The 24,064-nt window shown below is 44.4% G+C and overlaps 1 protein-coding gene across 1 annotated transcript in view; it reads right to left on the bottom strand.

Moving 5' to 3' along the window:
- BCAR3 (BCAR3 adaptor protein, NSP family member) overlaps positions 1 to 24,064 on the bottom strand; it is a 109,826-nt gene that overhangs the window by 74,835 nt on the left and 10,927 nt on the right. The gene's annotated exons all lie outside the window — the stretch shown is intronic.

Below are 24,064 nucleotides of genomic sequence, written 5' to 3'. Positions count from 1 at the left end.
AAATCACTGCCTTGATTAACCCCCACCCCTGGTGTCAAGCAGAGCAGTTCATCCTCATTTCCTTTGGTGCCCCAGTACTGTTCTCTCCCCCATCTAATGTCTGCTCATGTCTGTCATAATATGACGTTGGGATTAACCAGACAATTAAAACTAAACAGCAGCAGGTGGCCCTAAGGAGGCTGACTCCCTACAGAAACGAAGAGAATCGACTAGGGCAAAGGAGAGGAGCGGGAGATGTGAGAGCGGCCATTTTCAGTGCTTGCAGAGTTATAGCGAGGTGCCCCCTCAACAGAGGATGTGAAAAGACAGCGAGCTGCCTTGAGAGACTTAAACTTCAAAAACTCAACACATCCCTGCAGAGATGGCATCATTTTGAGAGGACAGAATGGCTCTAAAGCCTGTAAGAATAGTCTTCTCCATGGAGAGGGTCTTAGTGTATCTACAGAAAGAACGGGTGTCTCACAAGTCCCCCCAATGGGCCGCTTCCTTTGCAAGGGTGGGCTCGACCCCCAGAGATGGCAGTACTTCTCCCTGGGATAAGGGAGGGTCACTGCCGGAGCACAAGGAGTCCCAACCCCATGGCTCAGGGATACCACCGTCTTGTGGAAATGGATACAACCCCCAAAGTCCATGCTTGGCTTGGTGTGACGGTCCATTTAGGGTGGTACACGGGGGCACCTGCACGGGGGTAGGCTGTCATCCAAGATGCTCCTCTCCATGTCAGTGGATGAGGTTCTGGAATGAGACCCTCACAGGGACAAAGGATCTGAGAACAGCGTAAGCTCACCGTCCCTGGGCGCATTCCCATCAAAGAGGGGTGTAAACCAGTCTTTCAAAGCCTTACAACTCTCTGCCTTCAAGTTCGTTTATCAGGCATTTTTTCCCAAAGCACTGGAATCTGTCCTGTGCCTGGTCACCACTTCTGCCACACGCTCTGGACACCGTGTCGATGTCATCAGGCTTTGCATCCGTGGAACCACCGGCTAGTGATGAAAAACTTGGTTGGCAGCACTTTGGCTGTGCTCCCTTTTAAGTTCTTGAACCCCTGGTTTTCTACTGAATTAACATTTCAGGCGTATAGCCATCCAGTCTTAGGCTAATCATCTGGCCCCAGGGTCTGGCCCTGGGAAGGCAGGAAGATGTTACAACCACTGAAAGGCTGTTCTCATCTTCAAAATTTTTTAGGCACATTTAAAAATGCACATTATATACATTCATAATCCATGTATTAATGCATGGATAAACAGGATGGGTATGGGGGGCTGAAATCAGTGGTTCCCAAATGTTTTTTGGTCTCAGGATCTCTTTATGCTCTAAATTACTAAGGACCCCAAAGAGCTTTTGTTCATGTGGGTTATATCTACTGATCACTGATATTAGAAATTAAACGGAAATTTTCAAAATATTTATTAGTGTTTTAAAAAGGAACCCATTATATTTTATATAAAACAATTTTATTACGAATAGTTATTTTTTCTTAATAAAAATTTAGTGAAAAGAGTGACACTCACATTTTTGCAAATCTTTTTCACATCTGGCTTAGAAGTACAGCTGAATTCTCATATCTACTTCTTTCTTTTTAAAGATTTTATTTATTTATCTGAGAGAGTGCACGTGCATGACCAGAGGGGAGAGGCAGAAGGAGACGCAAGGCTCCCTGCTGAGCAGGGACACGGCCCCTCCCCTCAACGCAGGGCTCCATCCCAGGACCCCGAGATCATGACCTGAGCTGAAGGCAGATGCTTAACCGACTGAGCCACCCAGGCGCCCCTCTCATATCTACTTCTGCATTCAGTATGTTATGTCTTGGTTTAGAAAAAAGTCCATCCTCACATAGATATGAAACTGGAAAAGGGTGGGGTATTTCGTTAGACTCTTCAGGTAATTATGGCTATTCTTCTTTGATACCACACCAAAACTAAACAAGTGATAATTTCTTAAAGGCTAGTTGTAATGCAGCATCTTGAACCACGCTTCTTACTCTTCAGCATCTCTCTCCTGCACTCTGATTGGACCTTTTATCCATGTGTGATTCTGTATCCACTGTCCGGGAAAATACTGGTTCACAGAGTAATGCAGATATTCTAAATTTTGACACATTTCATCATAATATAAAAAAAGAATCACATTTGTCAGTGTCGTCGCTGATCTCATCAGAAGTCACTAAGCATCGGGAAGTGTCAAGCGCATGGTGGAGGCTACATATTTTTCAAACTTCCAATTTTCACTTGAAAGCTTGAACTTTTTCACTGGCAGCTAGCACACTGTCAAATATTTTCCTTGAGCTTCATTTCATTCATTTTTGGGAAAACATTTGCCAAATACCAAGACCATAGGGTCATGGTTTGTCATTTTAATTCTCCTTTTTTAGGTGCTCGAATGTCATTCTTTTAGTAAATTCTTTTTAGAATTTTGTTCGGGATCTGCTCTGCTCACCAGATTTAGCTCTAAAATCCTTCTCCTTTCACCTCTGAAAGCTGAAACGTTCCTTTCTTCCTTTCTCTAGAGATGTACCTAAAAACTCTCTGGGCTAGTTCTCTCAGAACAGAGCCTTCAAGCTCTCTTGGGAAGAGGTGGGATAACCAACAGGGACCAGGCCAGGCTCTGGGCCTGGTGGCTCCTGAGGCAGCGCTGGTTAGCACAGTCCCCACGCAGAGACAAGATCTCCTAGAGGAGGGCAGCCCGTGCTCTCCCATCCAGAGAGCCCAGCACCAAAGAGCCTGGGGTCTTCTCCAAAATGCCCCCCACCTTAGATGAACCTCCTGTATTCCTCTTCTTCTTCTTCTTTTTTTTTTTTTGTTTTTAAAGTAGGCTCCACACCCAGCGTGAGGCCAACACAAGGCTTGAACTCATGACCCTGAGATCAAGACCTGAGCTGAGATCAAGAGTCGGATGCCTAACCGACTGCGCCACCCAGGCGCCCCTCCTGTATTCCTCTTTGATCCTCTACCACACACTTCTCTGAGCAGAAGAGAAGGAAACTGGAAGGCTCTGGTGAGAGATAAACCTGAAGTCCCCTTTCGACCCTGCCCCCCAGATGAACTCTGCTAGGGGAGCCTTGTTCATTCTGCCACAAGAGCAGAGGGGAATCCAAATGTCCTAAAATTCCAACTCAGGGCTCCCAGGGGTGCCCTAGAGGATCCTCACGTTCTCCTCATCCTTTTTTTTAGACAGGCAAGGAAGGAATACAGGAGAGTGTCTAATAAAACCAAGAGTGTGTTACAAGTCCAGAAACTTTAAAAATCATTGCCCTGAACTAAATTATGTTTATTTTTAAGAGCTAGCTCCTATTTTTATTTTTTTCAATTTTTAAAAAAAAATTATGTTTAAATGCAGAAGTGCTGTGTCGCCTTTCTCAGCCCCCACTTCATTCCAGCTGGCCAAAAGATGTGAGCTAGAAAACATAGCAGTTGGCCCTGTAGCCCTAGCCTCTAATTTGAAAGAGAATATCCAATTATTCATACAAGTCTGTGCACCAAACACTCCTTAAGCCACAGATTTATATTCTCCAGCAGAGATCACTAGAAAACAAACAGAGGAACTTGGCAATATAAAAGAAAAGTTAAAAACAATTTTTTTTGCTTATGCAAATTATGAATCCCTACCCTTGTGAATCCATGATGTTTTGTGTATCTCCCTTTACAACTGGTGAGGTTGGCAGACACCCACGGCCCCTCTGTCAGGCATGCTGCCCTACAGCGCATGGTCCACAGACTGCAGGAGAGTGGCAGAATGAAACTGGACCCTCCTGTTATTTTGTTCTTATGTTTATTATGTTTTAAATAACATCACTGTGTTTACTCCGGTTAAATCAGCCTTTCCAGGGTCCCGCTTCCTTAGGTTCATTCTGAGGGATGTGTAGTTGGAAGTCACAGAAATGATGTATTTACTATTTTAGTTGGTTTCTCATCAGTAACCAGGTTAATAGTGCCTCCCTCTTAAAAGGACACTTGATCTACACATTTGCTATTTTGAGTTAAGAGGTTCTCCCTCTTGAATATACAAGCCAAACTTCACTACCAGATCTTTTCTGAACGCTTGGAATACAGATGAGGAATGAATTACCCTATGTCTGTCTTAAATTATAGAATGTTTTAAATGAATGAGTGTTTTGACTTCTTGAAATATTATGGAATAAATTAATGGCTAACAGTGTTGCCAAACAAATGTCCTTCTGGATATAACAAAGAGGAATCATTTGTAGTAAGAGGATTCTTTCATGCAATAGAGGGATGTGAGAAACTAGATCCAACTGTTCCAGACTGAGTAGAATAAAGGTTCCCCTTAAACTCCATGCACGCCAGTAATCCACAGAGTGGGCACCCCGCCTTTGTGCACATGGCATGGTATTTGCATTCTGGTTTATTCTATTGTATATTTATTTATATAAGGTCTCGCCTCAACAAGGTAAGCAACCCAAGAGTAGTGGCGAGTCTACTTCATTCCCAGTATCTCCATAGTTCTTGCATTCATCCTACAAACATCATCTGGCATCTCCAACATGCTATGCTGTAGGCTAGACAATGGAAGCAGAGGAATCAGGGACAAAGGCTCTGCTCCCGGAGAAGCTGCAGGCCAGTGGGGAAGACTGATCAACAGACCCATCACAACTCAAGTTGGTGTCAGTGGGAAGGAAATACCATGGAGGGGCCTTTCAGGCAACCTTTGAGCTAAGGTTTGAGGGCTGGGTAGGGACTCACTGGGTGAAGAAACTGAGAGGGAGGTGGTAATGAGAAATGTCCAGGCAATGGGAGAGGCATGTGCAAACACATGGGGACATGGGACACTGTGGTGCACTTGGGAAACCACAGCATTCAGGAGTAATTCCACTCTAGCCCAGGCCACCAACATCTCGCCAGGACGCCTGCAACACGTTCCCAGCTCCACCGTCTCCACAGCAGCCAGCATGATCCTTCCCCAAATCAAAATCCTCTAATAACTTCCATCCGATCAGAACAAAACCCTGGAGTCCTCAACAGAGCCTCCGAGGCCCTGGTTGGCATGGTCCCCGCCAGCTCTCCAACCTCACCTCACGTGCAGAGTGAGGGGGGGCCTGGACATGAAGGAGCCTGTTGGTGGTGTGACGTTACAACACGGCCTGTGAGAAGGCCCATGGCACGGAACTTCAGGTGGCCTCTATGTGGGAGCTGCCCCCAGCAGATTTCCAGGAAACAGATCTCAGTCCTACAACCACAAGGAACCGAAATCCGCCAACAACCCGAATGACTGTGGAAGCAGCTTCTTCCCCAGAGGCTCAGATGGGAGCCCAGCTGCTGACATCTTGAGTTTGAGACCCGTAACCAAGAACCCAGCTGAGCTTTGTGGGACTTCTGTCCTACAGAAACTGTGAGGTAATAAACAGGTGTTAAGGCACCACGTTTCTGGCAATTTGTTACTCAGCAAAAGCATACTAATACACTCATTCCATCCAAGGCCTACTGACTTTTCTTTCTGGTGCTCAAACATGCCAAGCCAGTCGCTGCCTCTGTGGCTTGGCATTTACTTCTGTTCCTTTGCCTAGAACGTTCTCCCTGTGGTTCTCAAGGGCTCACTCCCTCACAACATTCAGGTCTCTGCTCAAACAACACCTCCTCAGAGAAGCTTTCCTTAAACACTTATCTAAATAAGCACCACCACTACCCTCTCTGGCCTTATCTGGCTTTATTTTTTCCCATATTATCTGATATTATATGAAACGTTTATTTGCTCATGGTCTTTTTTTCTGGAATATAATCCTGCAAGACTGAGGCTTTCTCTGCTTTATTCACCTTGGTATCCCCTGTGCTCTTCACACAGCAGTTGCCCAGTAACCATTTGCTGAATTCATGAATAAAAGAACAAGTAATGGAAGCATAGGGTTGGAGGAGGCTCAGGAGTGGTGGGGGTTTGGGAGATCAGGGTGAAGAGAGGCAGAGCCAAGCATAAGGGGCTTGGATGCCATGTAAACATGTCTAGACTTAGGAAAGCAATGGGATTTGTTGAAAAATCTTAAGCTGCAGAAGAACCAGAGATTTGTGTTTTAGAAAAATCCCTCTGCACTGGTGTGGAAAACAAATTCATGGGGGGCAAGACAGAGTCAGGAAGACAAAAGGAGAGGATGCTAGAGAGGTCTAGGTGACAGGGTGAGGCTTGGGCTATACTGACAGAGGGAGCGGGGATGGTGTACAGATTTAGGAGACTGTTCTAAGTGAGAAAAGACAGATGGTGGTAAATGACTGGCTTTGGTGGGGGAAAGGGAAGAGAGAGAGCACTTGCTGAATTCTTTCTAAGGGAACTAAGTAGATGATGCCTAGCACATCTCAATATGCTCATTAAGAATGAACTAGCAAAAACCTTTGCTTCAAGCACTGTACTACACAAACTTTTAAGACTATACCGGGATCTGAATTATCTATAAGACTTTGCCCCATTACCACCCTTTTTCCATGGTTAGCAGCGCACATATGATTGCTGCCATTCAGCTACTGAATGTCTCAGATAAACTCCCTTCCTTTTCAACTGGTAAGTTACTTTCAGAAGGGTTGTTCACATCTTCCAAATTATGAACATGTAAATCTTTCCCATAAAGTATGAGGAAATATAACAAATATTTAAGGGATCCCCTCACAGGGACAAAAATAGTCAACTCAGGAAGGAAACAGAGAACAAAACAAGATAGCTGTGTAGATACCAGCCGAGAATACCTGTTTTCCGTAACCCTTTGGTCTTCTCCATCAGCCCCACCACCACTGTGAGCAACCAGTGCTTGTTTATGTCTTTTCCATGGGACTGTACCCTCCACGAGGGTAGGGGCTACTTCTGTCTTGCTCACCAATGTATACTAAGCTCTTAAAACTGTATTTGTCACATAGCAGCCAATTAATAAACAAGGGCAAGAATGGACAAATGAAAATTTAAACCACAAAAAAACCACCTTTGTATATAGTCCAAAAAAAGCCTCAGAAAATTAGAAATTTCTATTCTGGGACTCTGATTTGCTTAATACGGGAGACCAGATACTCTGAAAACTAAATGATAGATTACAAATATATTTTCAAGTGCATTGCAGAAGTCACTAGAAAGATAAGTCCTCAAGAAACATAGACATATAAAAAACAGATACAGAAACAGAGAACACATCAAGAACACAAAACATGAACAACAAGAGGGTAAAAAGCAAAGCAGGGAGGGTAAGCCCTGGGTCCACAGAAGTCAGCAGCTAACCACGAAGCCATCAGAATGGGACTAAACCACCCCTACAGAAAGAATGTGCAAAAATAAATACATACATAAAAATTAAGAAGGTAACTTGCTCTCTAGCAAGGGGAACCAGGAAGGAAACCTACTGTCTCCACCACAAATTCTGATGGGAAAAAATGACAGTAAGAAGAGTCTCCCCTAAGAACTTGTAACTGCAGATCTGCCTTCATGTTGGCTGGGATTCAAATGTATACTACGTGCTTTGACAGAGAATCCCAAACTGAGAAATTAAAGTTTCTGTGTTGGTGGTGCCACTAGAGAGGAAAAAGTAAATACTTTCTGGGGGGAAAATTTTGTCAACCGAATGCCACTCAGGATATCCACAAATGTGGTCAAACATAAATTTCCTTTCAGAAATAACCACATACACAAGGAAGCAAGCCCCAACCACTGAAGTCAGCAGAAAGAACAATAGACTGAGATCCTCAAAGACTTCAGATACTGGAATATCAGATACAGGCTATAAAATAACAATGTATGATTTAAAAAAAAAGACGGAATCAAAAAGTGATCTCAGACTAAACAGGCAATTACAAAAATTTTAAAAACTGATTAAAATATATAATCTGCTACATAACAGGTTAAACATGACCTAAGAAAATATGACAAATCTATGAAGAAACTATAAACAAATATAAAAAGACACTATACAAAACACAGCACAGAGAGGAAAGGTGATGGGAAATATAAAAGCGATGTAGAAGGTAGAATGAGAAGGCCTAATTACATTTAACCAGAACTCCAGAAGAAGAGAATCGAGAGAGAGAAAAAGCAATCGTCAAAGAAATAATGATGGGAAATCTTCAAAATAAACGAAAGATGCCCATTCTCAGATTCAGGCATCCCAATGCATCCTATGCAGTATCAACAAAAATACATTCTCACCTAGACACACTGCAGGGAAACTACAGACCCTCGAAACCAGAGAGAAGATGATAAAAGCAGCCAAAGAGCAAAGGAAGGTTGCCCTCTGAGCAATGAGGATTAGGTCGGCAGCGGCTCTTCATCAGCCAGAAGGGAAAGAAAGTGAGGAGCTCAAAATTTCCTGCCCAGCGAAACTACCAAGAACAAGGGTGAATAAAGACAATTTTAGATAAATAAAGACACCATTTGGGAAGAATGAAAAGGATACCAGAAGAATAGCTTAAGATCTAAGAGTGAATGATGCACACAGTAACTGGTAAACATGTAGGTGACTACGAACCAGCACAGATGGTACAGAACAAGACAAATGAGTCATTTGTGGAGTTAAAAAAAAAACAAAAACCAAGCGCTGGCAAAGAGATGGAGAAATCGGAACCCTTATGCACTGTTGGCGGGAACGTAAGCGGTACAGCTGCTAGGAGAAACAGTATGGCGGTTCCTCACAAAATTCAAAATGGAACTACCATATCATCCACCAATTCTACTTCTGAGTAGATACCCAAAAGAACTGAAAGCAGGATTTCGAAGAGATATTTGTGCACGTGTGTTCTTAGCAGCATTCTTCACAGAAGCCAAAATGTGGAAGCAGCCTAATCAGCATCCACTGATAGAAGAATGGATAAACAAAATGTGGTATACATATACACTGGAATATCACTTGGCCTCAAAAAAGGAAGGAAACCCTGACACAGGCTACAACAGGGGACTTTGTGCTAAGTGAAGTAAACCAGCCACAAAAGGACAAACAGTGTACAATTCTATTTATTTATTTAGATTCTATTTATTTATTTTAGAGAGAGAGAGCACGCACACACAAGTAGGGGGAAGAATAGAGGGAGAAGGGCAAGTAGACTCCACAATGAGCACAAAACCGGATGCAGGGCTCGATCTCACGACCCTGAGATCCTGACCTGAGCTGAAATCAAGAGTCAGATGCTTAACTGACAGAGCCACCCAGGTGCCCCTGGACAATTTTAATTACACGAGGTGCCTAGAGTAGTCAAATTCAGAGACGGAAAGAAGAATAGTGGTTGCCAGGGGCTGGGGTGTGGGGAGGAGACAGGGAGTTGTTCCATGGGTACGGAGTTCGTTTTGCAAGATAAAAAGAGTTGGGGAGGCTGGCTGCACAACAGTGTGAATGGACTTAATATCATTCATTAACTCATCACTCATTAACTGTGCACTTAAAAATGGCTAAGATGGTAAATTTTATATTATGTGTATTTTACCACAATTTTTTTTAAAAGACAAACTAATGGGACACCAAAGGTATTGTTTTACTTTATGTTTTATAAAGTAATTGTATTAAAAAGTAACCACTAAATGAAAAATAGAGTATTTTTAAAAATACAAAATAAGGCAATTAAAAAAAACATAGTTTAAAAAAATGTACAGACATACAGAATAAGAGGAAACTATAAGCCTAAACACTGCATATCACTGAACACAGTAACCGTTAACTAGGTTACACTCACAAAGCAGATTTTCAGAAGGTAGAATATAACACATATAGGATACAATAAAAGTGGTATTTTGAAGTAAATGTACAACCATAATATTTTTAGGGTTAATAAAAGACTGAAATTAAATGTCCAGCTTAAATTAAAAGAATAAACGTAAAATAGAACAGAGATAATGCAGAGAAATTAAATATAAAACAATTGATACAACAGGGGAACAATAAATAAAGCCTTGTTCTTTGGAAAGCCTAATAGAATGAACCTCTGACAGATGTCATCTGGGGAGAAGAGAGAGAAAGCACAAAACAATATAGGAATGACAAGAGGGCATTGCCATAGATGCAAGAGAGCACAGGAAGAGAATCCTATGAACACCTTTATGCCAATAAATTTTAAAACTTAACATAAATGAGCAAATTCCTAGAAAAATACTAAAAGAGACTCAAAAAGAAACAAACCCGAATAGCCCTATAACCATTTGAAAAACTGAATGAGGGGCACCTGGGTGGCTCAGTTGGTTAAGCGACTGCCTTCGGCTCAGGTCATGATCCTGGAGTCCCGGGATCGAGTCCCGTACCGGGCTCCCTGCTCAGTGGGGAGGCTGCTTCTCCCTCTGACCTTCTTCCCTCTCATGCTCTCTCTCTACCATTCTCTCTCTCAATAAATAAATAAAAATCTTTAAAAAAAAAAAGAAAAAAACTGAATGAGTAGTTCAACATCTTCCCACAGGCCTCCATGGTATTATTATCTAGCAAGTTCTGCCAAATGTTGGAATTGTTACTTGAAAATGATATAAATTGGGCACCTGGGTGGCTCAGATGGTTGGCTGTCTGCCTTCGGCTCAGGTCATGATCCTGGGGTCCTGGGATTGAGCCCCGCTTTGGGCTCCCTGCTCCTTGGGGAGCCTGCTTCTCTCTCTGCCTCTGCTTCTCTCTCTCTCTCTCTCTCATGAATAAATAAATAAATAAATAAAATCTTAAAAAAAAAAGAAAATGATATAAAAGCTTCAAGAGACTGGAAAAGAGGATATTTTAACTTTGATCCCCAAAGCAGATAAGGTCAATAAAAGGAAAGTATAGGGTAATCTCGCACATGAATAGGTATTTTTTAAAAAACCCTCAATAAAATATTAAGAAACTAATTCTAATAATGTATAAATCTACACCATAATCAAACTAGGTTCATTCCCGGAATATAGGATCAGTTTAATAGTGAAAACCTATTGATACAACTTACCACATTAACATGTTAAAGTAGAAAAATTATTTGAGGCATCTAATTAATGGGAGAAAAAAATACTTAAAAAAAAAAAATCATCCTTCCAGGATCTTAGCAGGGAAAAAGCTAACTCTTCACAAACGAAATACAGAAGGATTTCCATAACCTGACAAAGGTTATCTATGAAAGCCCTCAGGAAGCATTTTTAACGGCAAAGTATTAGAATCATTACTAAAATCAAGCCATCAGTCAGAAACAAGACAAGGATGTCCATTCTTCTGTGCACCACTTGTCCTGAGGTCCTAGCATGTACAGTTAAATAAGAAATAAAAAGGTATAAGAACCAGAAAAAGGAGAACAAAACTGTCATGATTCATAAATGCTCACTGTCTGCATTAGAACACAAAGAATCCATGCAGACCTTATAAGGAAGTAGAACAAAGTTCCTGGATATGAAGCACCGTGCAAAAATCTTCTATCTAAAACTTACTGAAGGTCAGGGCTAAAAGGCTTGTATGTCTAAGTTGGAGTTCTTGCTCTGTGGGTGCTGACTGATCACAAATGAACTCATTCCTAGAACAACTAACAGAAATGCAAGACAAAGAGATATGTGGGACCAGTAGGTCAAGTCTCTCCATTTACCCGAAGTAGTGGGGCCAAGGAGGAGAAATCACTGCACCCTCGAGGTCTACTGGTTTACCATTCTTAACCAACTCATGACCAGGGCCTGCCCCACAATCAGCGAAGGTGAACCCAACAACTGGGACAAAGTTTGCCCTCCACTGGCAACTTGGTGGCTGCAGCCCACTTGCGTGTGGATATGGCCTTGGAATCTAGAACCTTCATCTTCCATTCTCCATCGCAAAGTACCATCAGCATCTCAGGGTCTTGGCTGGGAAGAAGTGGGGATGGAAGGATTGCAGGAAGGAAGAGTTGGCAATAGGCTTTAAATCTCCTAGGATTCTGTGTCCACTGGATGATATTTCTTACTAGATCATGTTCTTTTAGGTAAAATTAATATGTGGAACAGTCTAGCATTCTCATTTTATATTTTATTAGATGATATCCATGCTGCTAAGCCTTGCCCATCTCACCAGCCTCAACTCCTCACCTTGCTCCTTACATTCCAGTAAATCTAAATTGTTTAGAATTCCCTCAACCAAGAGGCTTTGAGTCCCCACCATCTTCCTGTTCATTCCCACCTCCTCTGACCACTCTTTCCCCTGCCCCCTACAACTCAAAGAATAGCTCCCCAGCCCTCCTTTTAAATTATAAAACCTTATGACAAATAATAATTCAAAACAATACATGTACTCCTGTCCATCTCCTTTACTAGACTATGAGCTCGCTGAGAACAGGGACTATTATTTTATTTTATTCACCTCTGTATCCCCAGGGCACAGTGGCTTGCTAAGTGTTGGTCTGAATGAAGGAATGAACAAGTATGTATGTGCGTGTGTGTGCGCGTGCGCGCATGTTTCCTCTCCACTGTGCAGAAGGCCTAGACCCCAACCCTTCCCTTTGCCACAAATCCCTGGGTTCACCAAGGGAAGGGTAACATTGGAAGGAGAGAAGGAACAAGAGGAAACAAGACAGAAATGTTTTTAACTGATGGGCCTCCACATTAAGGAGATAATTTAGCCACAAGCCTGTGCCTGAACTGGGGGGTGGGGGGGTGCTCAGGCAGAACCCCTTCGGCTGTGGATCAATGCTGCTGTCAGGGCTGTTCCTGGCTCCCCAGCCCGACACCAGATGTTTTCAAAGTGACATCGAGGGGCTGGCTCTCCCTGCTGAAAATGAATCTCTCTGGACATGTCTGAAATGCCATGTTTGAAGTTCATCAGGGAGAGCGCCAAGAGGACAGAGAGTTTACTACAGGGCCGTGTCCATCGGCTTCTGGGAAAATGAGAAGAAATGGATGCTTAAAACAGGGCTGGCCTGGTGAGTAGAGAGATGGTGTCTCTTGGAAAAATCTCAAACTAGTACGTGATTAGATGGACAGGTTCCTTACTGATGCTGGGAATCACATAACTGTCCCAAAGAGTAGGAAGGAGGTACTTTCCTACTCTAGGCAGGGCATATTATGTATATAGTCTTTTTTTTTTTTTAAGATTTTATTTATTTGTCAGAGAGAGAGAGTGCGCACAAGCAGGGGGAGCGGCAGGCAGAGGGAGCAGCGGGCTCCCCGCTGAGCAGGGAGCCTGATGTGGGGCTCGATCCCAGGACCCTGGGATCATGACCTGAGCCAAAGGCAGATGCTTAATTGACTGAGCCACCCAGGTGTCCCAAGTCTTTGCTAATTTTAAAAGGGATGTAGCTTTAAAAACAGAGAACTATAACACTTCTAGATGTGCACCTAGGAAAATATATTTGGTTTCACCACCTTGCAAAATAAATGAGAAGAGAGTTTCCCACATCTCACAACATATTTATTGACCTTATTTGTTAAAGTCGACTTCACTAGGAGTTGACAGGATTAAGGTTGGTGCATATTTTATAATCTCCCAGGGTTAACGTATGACATGAGAAGTTCCTCTTCACCAGTACATTAAACCTCAGGGATATTCCTTAATGATTAAACCAAAAGATCTGCTTCAGAGCAGAGGAGTGGCCTCAGCAGAAGCTCACTGCTCTAGGGGAATGCATCTTCCATTTCCGGTTGTCTAGAGCTAAAAACAATTTGCCAGATTTGTGATCTGGGCAGCCAAGAGTGACCACTTCCCTTCGTCCGAATATTAAACTTCAATTAACGCTCCTAAAATCACATTCGCTTCTTTAACAACCATAACTCCCTGCTGACTCATTCTGAGCTGCACTTATCCAAATCCTGCATATATTTTTCACACGCAGCTATAACCCAAACCCCACACTCTGACTTTGTTTTTGGACTCTAGTGTAAGTCTTTGCCTCTCACTCGAGTCTTATCCAATTAGATTGGGTCTACTCTTTCCAAACACCAAGATCTTTTTTGGATCTCATTTCTGTCATTTTGACATATTTTTCTTCTATGATTCATGTCATCCACCAATGTGATCTGTGTGTCAGTATCATTGTCTAAACGATTTTTAAAAATTGGCTAGAGTGGTCCAAGACGTGGGTCAATCAGGACACAGCCCACAGCACACTTCACCTACTACCACCTGGCCTGCCCCTCACCAGACACTATGACCAGTGATTGACATCTGCTTACACACCTTCTCAACCTTCCTTTAACCTCCCAACAAATAACCCCAGGAAAGAAATTAATCTGGTATGACTTGCTTTTGGCAAAGCCCTGCTAACATACTAATAGTTGCTGTTTCCTCCACCAAATATGCAAAACTCATTGTCCTAAAAATCTTTTTAAGATATTTCCTGAGATCAGGTCAACTGTATCATTTTACAGGTTAATTTCACCTCTCTAGTTCCTTTCTTGAAAATTGAAATACTCCTCTGTCCACATCTTCCCTGTAGTGTGTCTGCATTCCTCGGAGTTGATGGTCTGGGTCTCGGCCTCAAGCTCCCTCCGGCTTCTGCGGCCCCGGGGCTTTACCTCATTGGTGGCCTTAGAGCCTCTTGCCATGGCCTCGTCTGCTCCACGCTGACAGTTCTCTTCCTTTACCCGGATCCTACCCTTTCCAGTCAGAAAAGTCATTTCCTTGACAAAAAAATGCAAGCTGGACAGAGGCTCAGCAGTTTGGTTGCTCTCCCATGCCCCTCTCTCTGGTTCTATTGTTCCAAACGTAATTTCTGAAAGCCCTTTGTGTTACCCTTAGCATTTTTCACAATTCTCTGCTCACCCTGCACTCTGTTTCTTTGATAGCCCGGAGCCACCCTCTGATAAAGCCCTTGGTTGCATAGGTTGCATGGCCCAAGCTTTCCTGGGCCTGGGTCCAAGGCCAGGACAGCCCAGAGCAAGTGTCGGCACAGAGCAGGCAGGCCCTGAGGGAATGGTTATCTAGAAAGCACCATCTTCAACCACCCAGTCAAGGATGTGCATACCTGGAATTATGTTAAGTCCAGAGGTCAAGAAAAGCAGAATTGTTTATAGAACTAGGAAGTGGTACGAAGGGCTACCCCATGGATGGGAAGTTAGGCAAAGAAGATGGAAAGAACAGATGCTGGTGAGGTCAGAGGGTTCAAAAGGGGCGCCCCTTTTCCCTAGGGCTGGGAACTCCTCACACAGACACAGCCCCTGGTGTGCCTTTCAAGCTCTACCACCCAGCACAAAGCCAGGCACACAGGCCATGTTCAACGTACCGGTGAATGAATTCATCAGAATGGCCCCGGCTCATCACAACGCATTATGGGGACCCAGCTAGACAGTTCTGCAGACACAGCCTTAAACCAAGAACGACCTGGACGGTCACCTACCTGTTCCTCCTTTGAACTGTGTTGGGCGCACTATTTATGGTTGTCCTCAACTGTGTTTCCCTTTCAGGGCCTCGGGCCGTGCGATCAGCTTTAGCATTTCCTTCAACTTTGGGAATCTTTCTTCTTAAGGCCCAGGGTACGCTCCAGATGAGGACATATTTCCCTCCCTGGCTATCAGAGAGTCTAAGGCCTGGGTACTTAAAATAATACTCCTGCTTCTTTCACTTCGGCAGCCAATTCCTGCTTCTGTGAGTCCGTTTCTACCTCATTTGAAAATACAGCAATGCCTGATTCATGTGTTCATGATGTATGTTAAAAGGATGGCAATTAAACCACCTCCTCAGGCAGATTCCCTAATCACGTGAAAAAAGGCATCATTTCAATATCCTACATGTTACACTCTGGTGAGTCTATACAGGAATCCAAGGCTAAGCTAGTTGATAAAAACTTGACACAGTCAGAGGTTAGTTAACCTGTGCTCAGCAGAATTCCAGTGACAGCATTAAGCTAAAAGCTACAGCTCAAATCTTAACTTGGCAGCAGTCGGTCAAATTGAATAGAGTTAAGAATAAGAAAAACCGTATCACAGCCAGTGTGTCTCTTGGCAGGCAGAGAGGGTCTGGCATCAGTGACTCATCAGGCTTCAGTCTGTCAAACACAGCACTTTTGATAAAAGCAGATGCTTTGTTTGGCTGGTGTCTATTTGCCCTTCCTCACTCCCCCAGTCCCACCAACCCCCACCCCCACCGGCCGCTTCTCATCCTCTCTAAAACAGCGTGTCTGTCAAGGTTTCTTTTTTCTTTTTTTTAAGATTTTATTTATTTGACAGAGAGAGACACAGCGAGAGAGGGAACACAAGCAGGGGCAGTGGGAGAGGGAGAAGCAGACTTCCGCCGAGCAGGGAGCCCGATGTGGGACTCGATCCCAGGACCCTGGGATCATGACCTGAGCCGAAGGCAGACGCTTAACGACTGAGCCATCCAGGCGCCCTCTGTCAAGGTTTCTTCTCAACGAATTCAAAGGCAGAATAAGAATGGTGTGGCTTTGAGATAATGTCCTCGAGACCTCTAAAAGGAAAGATTTCACCAAGCCAGACAGATACGACACATGCCCTCAACCTGCCTTCCAGGACAGGCAGCCATCCTCAAGGTGGGCTGCCCACCCAAACCTTGGAAAAGCAGCCATCACCCCTCGGGCAAAAGAGGTCCCCCACGGTCATCCATTTACCTCCTCTGTCCATAGAGTCATCGGGGACCGTGTGGGACCCCTGTAGGGAAGCATCATCACCATGCTGCTGACACAAGCCCATAGAGAGGGTAGCCCTGGGGACATGTCTGCTTTAATTAAATCAAAAACGTTTTCTAAAGAGACTCAAGTAATGAAAAAATATGTTTTGTTTTATTATATGCTTAAAAGATTAGATCATTTCCTATTGAGTTTTGTCTCTCATCTTAAGAAGAAAACCCTTCCTTTGACTAGTACCCCTATGTAGCTCCTGCCTCATTTCTCTGCTCCCCTCCAAACCCAAGGCTCAGCTTCCATGGCTGGCTCCTTGGAACAGATGTGGTGGGGTTCCTCAGGGCTGGGTCCTAGGGTCCCTTCCCTTTATGCTTTACACAGCTCTCTCCCTTGGTGAGGACATCTGCTTCCATGGGTTTAATTTCACTTCTATGCAGACTCCTAACTTTGTAACTTTTAGCACAGATCTCTCCAGAGCTCCAGGCTCATAATACTGACCGGTTAACACCTCCACTTGACATGCGTGCCTCTTGAACTTAGCACACCCCAAACAGAAGTCTCAATCTCTGCCATCCACCAAACGAAAAGCAGCCAAACAAACGAAGCCCTGTTCCCCTCCCAGTCTTTCCAATCTCAGTAAATGGCCCCACTTCATACACCTAGTTGCCTGAGCCATGCCTGGCTGTACCCCTCCCTCACCCCACACCCCACCTTCAGGAAGTCCCATAGACTCTATCTACAAATAGATCTTGAATCCACCCCCCCCTTTTACCTCCTCCACCACTGTCCTAGCACAGACCTCTGCCTGTTTCCCGTGCTTTTGTGACCACTTCCTGCCCCCCCCTCTAGTCCCTCTGCCCCACCAATCTCTTCTCCGCAGAGGCCAAGTGATATTCTAAAAACTGAATCAGATCACATTATTCCCTTACTTAAAACTCTTTAAAGGCTTCCCTTTGCCCTCAGGAGAAAACCTAAACAACTCACACCAAGATGTAGACCAGTACCATCCAATAGAAATACAATGTGAAAACCATATGAAAAAAATTTTTTTAAGATTTTATTTGTTTATTTAATTGACAGAGAGAAACAGCGAGAGAGGAAACACAAGCAGGGGAGTGGGAGAGGGAGGAGCAGACTCCCCGCTGAGCAGGGAGCCCGATGCGGGGCTCAATCCCAGGACCATGGAACCGTGACCTGAGCTGAAGGCAGATGCTTAACAACTGAGCCACCCAGGAGCCCCATTCTTCGGTAAATATTTATTGAATTTGTTTTGTGCCAGGCATGAAGCTGGGTACCAAGTGCCCACAGAGATCGAAATAGATACGGGCCCTGTCCTTAGGCAGTGCCCAGTTTAGGGGGCATGTAGACAAATGTGTCAATAAATACAGAACCACAAAATGAGGAGATGCAAGAGTTCCTTTGATTGGGTGGAGGGAAGGTCTCTCTGAGGGAGGGAACATTTGAAGATTTAATATAAAAAGAGAATGTAAGGGGCACCTGGGTGGCTCAGTCGTTAAGCGTCTGCCTTCGGCTCAGGTCATGATCCCAGGGTCCTGGGATCGAGCCCTGCATCGGGCTCTCTGCTCAGCAGGAAGTCTGCTTCTCCCTCTCCCACTCCCCCTGCTTGTGTTCCCGCTCTTGCTGTGTCTCTCCCTGTCAAATAAAAAAATAAATATCTTAAAAAAAGAGAGAATGTAAAATACTTCATTAATATTTATTATGTTACTATGTATTAAAATGGTATTTTGAATAAGATATTGAAATTAATTTTACCTATTTCTTTTTAATCGGTACTAGAAAACTTAAAATTATGTTTTCATATATGAATAAAGATGTTATTCAGACAATGGAATATTACTTAGCCATCAAAAAGAATGATATCTCATTTGCAACAACATGGATGGAGGTAGAGGGTATCATGCTAAGTGAAATAAGTGAGTCAGAGGAAGGCAGTTATCATATGATTTCACTCGTGGAATTTAAGAAACAGAACAAATGAGCGAAGGGGGAAAAAAGTCTCTCTCTCTCTGTCAAATAAATAAATAAAATCTTTAAAAAATAATAAATAAATAAATATTTACTGAAGAGTAAATAGCAAAGATACTAATACTAAAGTACAAGGACAAGTGGGAAAGGGCTGGGTCCATCCACCAAAGACAAGGCTCTGTTTTGTGTCTTCGTAAAATGAATGGTGTGCTGATCTCTTAGTGCAGTGCGGGGCTATTATACCTGTAAGCATGAATGGTGGCCAAGACACACTGCTGAGGGCAGACCCAGGGAGCAGGATTCCAGCCAGACTCCGTCAACATGTGGGAAACTTTCTCCCACAGAAGCTGCAGGCATTGAACGTGGTCTCAGGTTACGCACACAAGGATTAGGAACCTCCAGGAGGGAGGAAGGACAGAAACCTACAGCTGAGCCCCTTCACCATGCCAGGTTCCGTGGTAGGCACCCTCATGTGGGATTCTATCTGACCTTATAGCTGCCCTTTGAGGACGTGGAGAATCAGAAAGGTAAAGTGACTTACACAAGGTCACAAAGCTACTGGGTCTTGTTGCTTGAATCAGCGTCAAGGTCACTAGCAGCATTCTTTGATATCCACGACTACGTCAACATCCCGGCAAAGGCATCAGTGGCCTCCAAGGTCAGGTGTCACACAGCAGAGTCGGCGCAGGAGGAGAATAAAATGCTGGTGCTCAGGTGGGAGCTGGCCTCAAGGATGGGACCCGCTCCCCTCAGACTCCCAGAAGGCGGGGCCAGGTGCACGTGCGGAAGTCGGAGCTCTGCCATTCAGGGCAGCCTTCATGTTCAGGGAGCAGTGAGTCTGCACAGCACGCCTCAGAGGGAGGCATTTTCACCCTCATTTCATAATTTAGAACTTGCCCCGGTTCACACACGTATTAAGTGGCAAAAACAGGGATCTGAACTGAGACCTCTGGGTTAGGAGCCTGGTGTGTTCTCCTCTTCACGGGGGTTATTTTAGCCTTGGTTACTACGTCTGCAGGTGCATCTGGAATCACAGACAGTCCAGGGGGCACAAAGGCTGGGTCCGTTGTGGAAGGTTTCTCAGACTTCTATAATTTGTTAAGATTTTATTTATTTATTTGACAGAGAGAGACACAGTGAGAGAGGGAACACAAGCAGGGGGAGTGGCAGAGGGAGAAGCAGCCTCCCCGCCGAGCAAGGAGCCCGATGTGGGGCTCAATCCCAGGACCCTGGGATCATGACCTGAGCCGAAGGCAGATGCTTAACCGACTGAGCCACCAAGGGGTCCCAGACTTCTATAATTTTTAAATAACATCAGAATCCTTAAAACAAGAAGACCATGCACTTATCTTTGGGAGCTCTAAAAAGAGAGAGACAGCCTGAAATTCTACAACCAACTCTGCAGCTAGTCTCCTGGGGACAGACTGCGTGATGGCAGCACCACAAAGCTCGCAGCCGCGGGAGTGCCGTGGCCTGCCGGCTTCTCAGTCCTGGGGCTCCAGTACGTGCCCCATGAAGGAGTCTCCTTCCCATCAAAAACAGCACTGACAGCTTCTCCAGCCTGGATCCTCTGGCCAGGCTGCGAAGGCTCCCAAATCCACATGTGTTAAGAACACGAATAACTTGTAACCGCACAGCACCTTCTGTTTACAATAGGTTTCTACATATACCGAAAGGTGTGGAAAAACTCTCCTAGTCTCTGTCTCTCAGAAGACTGAAAACCCGACCTTTCCCAAACAGCATGCAGGAGGCCTAAGAAACCCTGATTTATAAGTCCTGGGGGTAGGGGCAGAGAAGATGTTGAGCAGCATCACTCAACAAGGACTGCTTTGTGTAATTCTCTCATCGTTTTCTTGGTTGACATTTGCACTCACTGAGGAAAAAAAAAAAAAAAACTCTCAGTTTTCCCCAGAACAGCTGAGAATGCACAGATCCCAGACTTTAGGTTCAAATCACCCCTGTCAGTAGAGGATTGAGGACCACTGTCAGGCAGCTGGTGGACCTGTAGGCATTTCCCAGTCCCTGGGCTCTCTCAAACCACCCCACCCCTCTGGTGCTGGTGGGGGCTGGGCAGGGGTCGGGGGGAGATGCCCAGCAGGGGCTGAGCTCACCTCTGACCCAGCTGCTCCCGGCTCAGCACCAGGGGCCACCAGGGCCTGAACATGCACCATTCCTCAGAATGCACTACCCCATCCACAACAGCTGCATTCAAACACCAAGGGGCACTGCAAAATGTTAGTAAAACGCAACTTGAAATTTCAAAAATAAAAATTCAACAAATGGACTATACCTTGCCTGGGGAGACATTCTTGGCTATTAAGCGACTGTTACTCTAACTCAATAAATGTGCCTTCTATTAAATGGAATCTGTTAATCTAGTACATACACTTTTGCAACTCTAAACCCAACTTTTCCTCTGTGAACGAAAAGCTTCCAATTTGCAGAGAGCAGACATGCCTGTGTATAACTAAAAGGCAGATATTTGCATGTGAACCTTTACATTGTAGATCCCTCTGATTAACTGCAAGCTAAAGGCTGATTTATTTGCCCGTCTGGGGAAACATCTTGATTTGTCAAGGAGAAAGCAGTAGTTCTAGAACTTGGTGGTTCTCAAGAGGAACAAATGAAATAATTTTTTGGGTGAGGGCATTAATACAGCCCAGAGTTAGATATTTAAATCAGTGTTTTGAGGGGCGCCTGGGTGGCTCAGTCAGTTAAGCCTCTGCTCAACTCAGATCATAATCTCAGGGTCCTGGGATCGAGTCCCGCATCAGGCCCCTTGCTCAGCGAGGAGCTTGCTTCTCCCTCTGCCTGCCACTCTCCCTGCTTGTGCTCTCTCTCTCTCTCTCTGGCAAATAAATAAATAAATAAAATCTTTTTAAAAAAACAATCAATCGATCAATTAGTGTTTTGAAAAGAGTCTGCACAGACCCTGTACCTTCCACTTTGCTTCTACTTACAAGAGCAGACGCTGTAACATGGTAGGTAACTTACGGCCCAGGAAAGTATACTGGATTTTAATTTGGGATAATTCTGCCAACTTTCTGGCCCCCGTCAGTTAAAACACTTGTGACTAGTCAGTCAGCTCCGCTCATGCAAACTGATGAAACATCACATTGTCCCGCCACATGCCTCCACGGCGCAAGGGGCCGAAGGAACTGGGCACCCCGCAGCTGTTCCCAGGAATGCATGCCTCCACGTACCCACAGGCAGGAAGAGGACCCGCACCGGCCTCCCAGAGCTGATCCTTCGGCTATCCCGACAGCACAGACATCTCAACAACAGGAACCGGTGCCCTCTCAGCCCAAGGAAGGTCCCAGATTCAAATAAAAATTCACCCTTGAAGATAAGTGAATCAAAGGGACAGCAGTCAAACAAACGCTAACCTCGGGAGGAAATCCTGTCTGCAGACCTCTCCTGCAGAACAAAGGCTTCTTCTGTGACATCAAGCAGCAGGTTTAAGAGCACCCTGGCTTCTCACTTTGGCCACCTTTCAAAACCACAAGTACATCCAAGGGCAGCCAAGACAACAACAAAAGCCAAGAGATCCAGTCTCCAAATGAGGAGAGACCAACTCTCCCTTCCAGGCTTGCCTTCTGCCTGGCTCTTGGTGGCCAAGACTCCGTTTCCCCAGGGTGGGTGTCCAAGGTGCCCTGGGTTCAGACTCTGGGGACTGCAAGCTTTCCCTGCAAGAGGACAGCTCAGAAGATGCCCGCACCCGAGGCCAACCTTCTCGGGAGGCTGTGGAACACAGTGTCTGGGGAAGGTCCCACAGTACTCTCTGGGTTCTCACCCTAGCTCAGTCCCACTAGGTGTGATCTCAGGTGCCTCAACATCCCTGAACCACTTTCTCGGACTGTGAATAAGAGCAACAGTATGGCTGCTACTCGTGATAAAATCTGCCATGTCTCTCACACAGGCTTAGGATGTTCACACAGGATAATTTAAGAACATATCCTTGAGGCTATTTTAAAACTATAAAATGTGAGAGATAGTAATTTTTGTGCCTAGGACTCATGTTTATAAGACAGCTTGGTAATACAAATTTTTAGGTCAAAGGGGAGACTTCCTCTGCTTTGCCTGGGGTCTTCCACAGGGTGGATATTCATTAATATGCAATTATAGTAAAGGTGACTTTTTAATGATTAATGAGCTAAATATATTTGTTAGGAAAACTTGCAATTTATCAGAGTATTTTACAAGACAGAAAGGTGTTGTCTAGTGGGTTTCCCTCTGAGTGTAGGTGGGGTATATAAGAAAAGTGGATCTGGGCTTTCCCAGATGGCCCCACTATCATCATGCCAACACCAAACAGGACAACAATGGAAGGTTTTCAGACTTGACATCCGGGCAAGTCACTGTCAGCTGAAATTAACCTTTGAATTCACTATGAAAAGTAACAAGTAAGGCCAAAGTGTTTACCTCAAACAAGCCAAAAAAAAAAAAAAAATCAATAATCTTGTTAAAAGTAGACCTAACTAGTCTCACTCCCTGGGGTCAAAGATGCAAAACTTAACTTTTTAAAAGCTCCCAGCATGGGGCGCCTGGGTGGCTCAGTCAGTTAAGCATCTGCCTTCTGCTCCGGTCAGGATCCCAGAGTCCTGGGATCAAGCTCCTTGTGGGGCTCCCTGCTCAGTGAGGAGTCTGTTTCTCCCTTTCCCTCTGCCCTGCCCCCTCCCCCTGCTTTTGCTCTCTCTCTCTCTCAAATAAATAAAATCTTTAAAAAATAAAAATTAAAAGCTCCCAGCTTCCAGTGGCGAGTGAGTGAGCAAGAGCGGAGGGTGGCTGGTGTTTTCATAGCAGCTGAGCTATAAGAGCGGAGTTAGGACTAGAAATGCTACTTCTCCCTGATAGCAGTTCTGTTGCGGCAACTTCGGCAGCCCTTCCTCTTCCCTCCCTCTTCGGAGCGCCAGGTTCTCATTCATACCTTTTGTCCCTTACTTTTCACATGCACAAGCTTAATGCGTTGATCCTGTGGCTTGTTCCAAAAAGGAACTGAGGCAAATAATCTTACTAGGAATATTTAAAAGGATGAAAATAATGATACAAGGTACTCTGAACGCCTCAAAATTGGGAACCCCTCCAGACAGTTTTTAAAGTGTATTACATGGGGGCGCCTGGGTGGCTCAGTCATTAAGCATCTGCCTTCGGCTCAGGTCATGGTCCCAGGGTCCTGGGATCGAGTCCCGCATCGCATCAGGCTCCCTGCTTGGCGGCAACCCTGCTTCTCCCTCTCCTATTCCCCCGGCTTGTGTTCCTTCTCTATGTCTCTATCTGTCAAATAAATAAATAAAATCTTAAAAAAAAATAAAGTGTATTACATGAACAAATTATAGGGGCATCTGGCTGGCTCAGTCGATAGAGCATGCAACTCTTCAGGGCCGTAAGTTTGAGCCCCATGTTGGGGGTAGAAATAATAAGTAAAATAAATAAAATTACTCAAAAAAAAGGTAAACAAACTTTAAAAATAACAAAATCTATTAATAAGACCAGGGAGCAGAATGGGATTTTAGGATGCTTTGACATGACCTTCTCACTCAGCATAATCCTGAAGGATATGCGTTTGTTACTTCCTGTATTCACCTTTAACAATGAGATATTTTTAAGTTAAGGGAAAAAGTTGTGAATTTGGATGAATGTAGTTC

The sequence above is a fragment of the Eumetopias jubatus genome, unplaced genomic scaffold (assembly GCF_037043125.1).
Source record: "Eumetopias jubatus isolate StellerSeaLion01/CBP00866 unplaced genomic scaffold, mEumJub1_p1.0 scaffold_4, whole genome shotgun sequence".
Lineage (NCBI taxonomy): Eukaryota > Metazoa > Chordata > Mammalia > Carnivora > Otariidae > Eumetopias > Eumetopias jubatus.
Note: the sequence above shows the minus strand (reverse complement) of the source record. Positions and strands in the feature narration are given on the sequence as shown.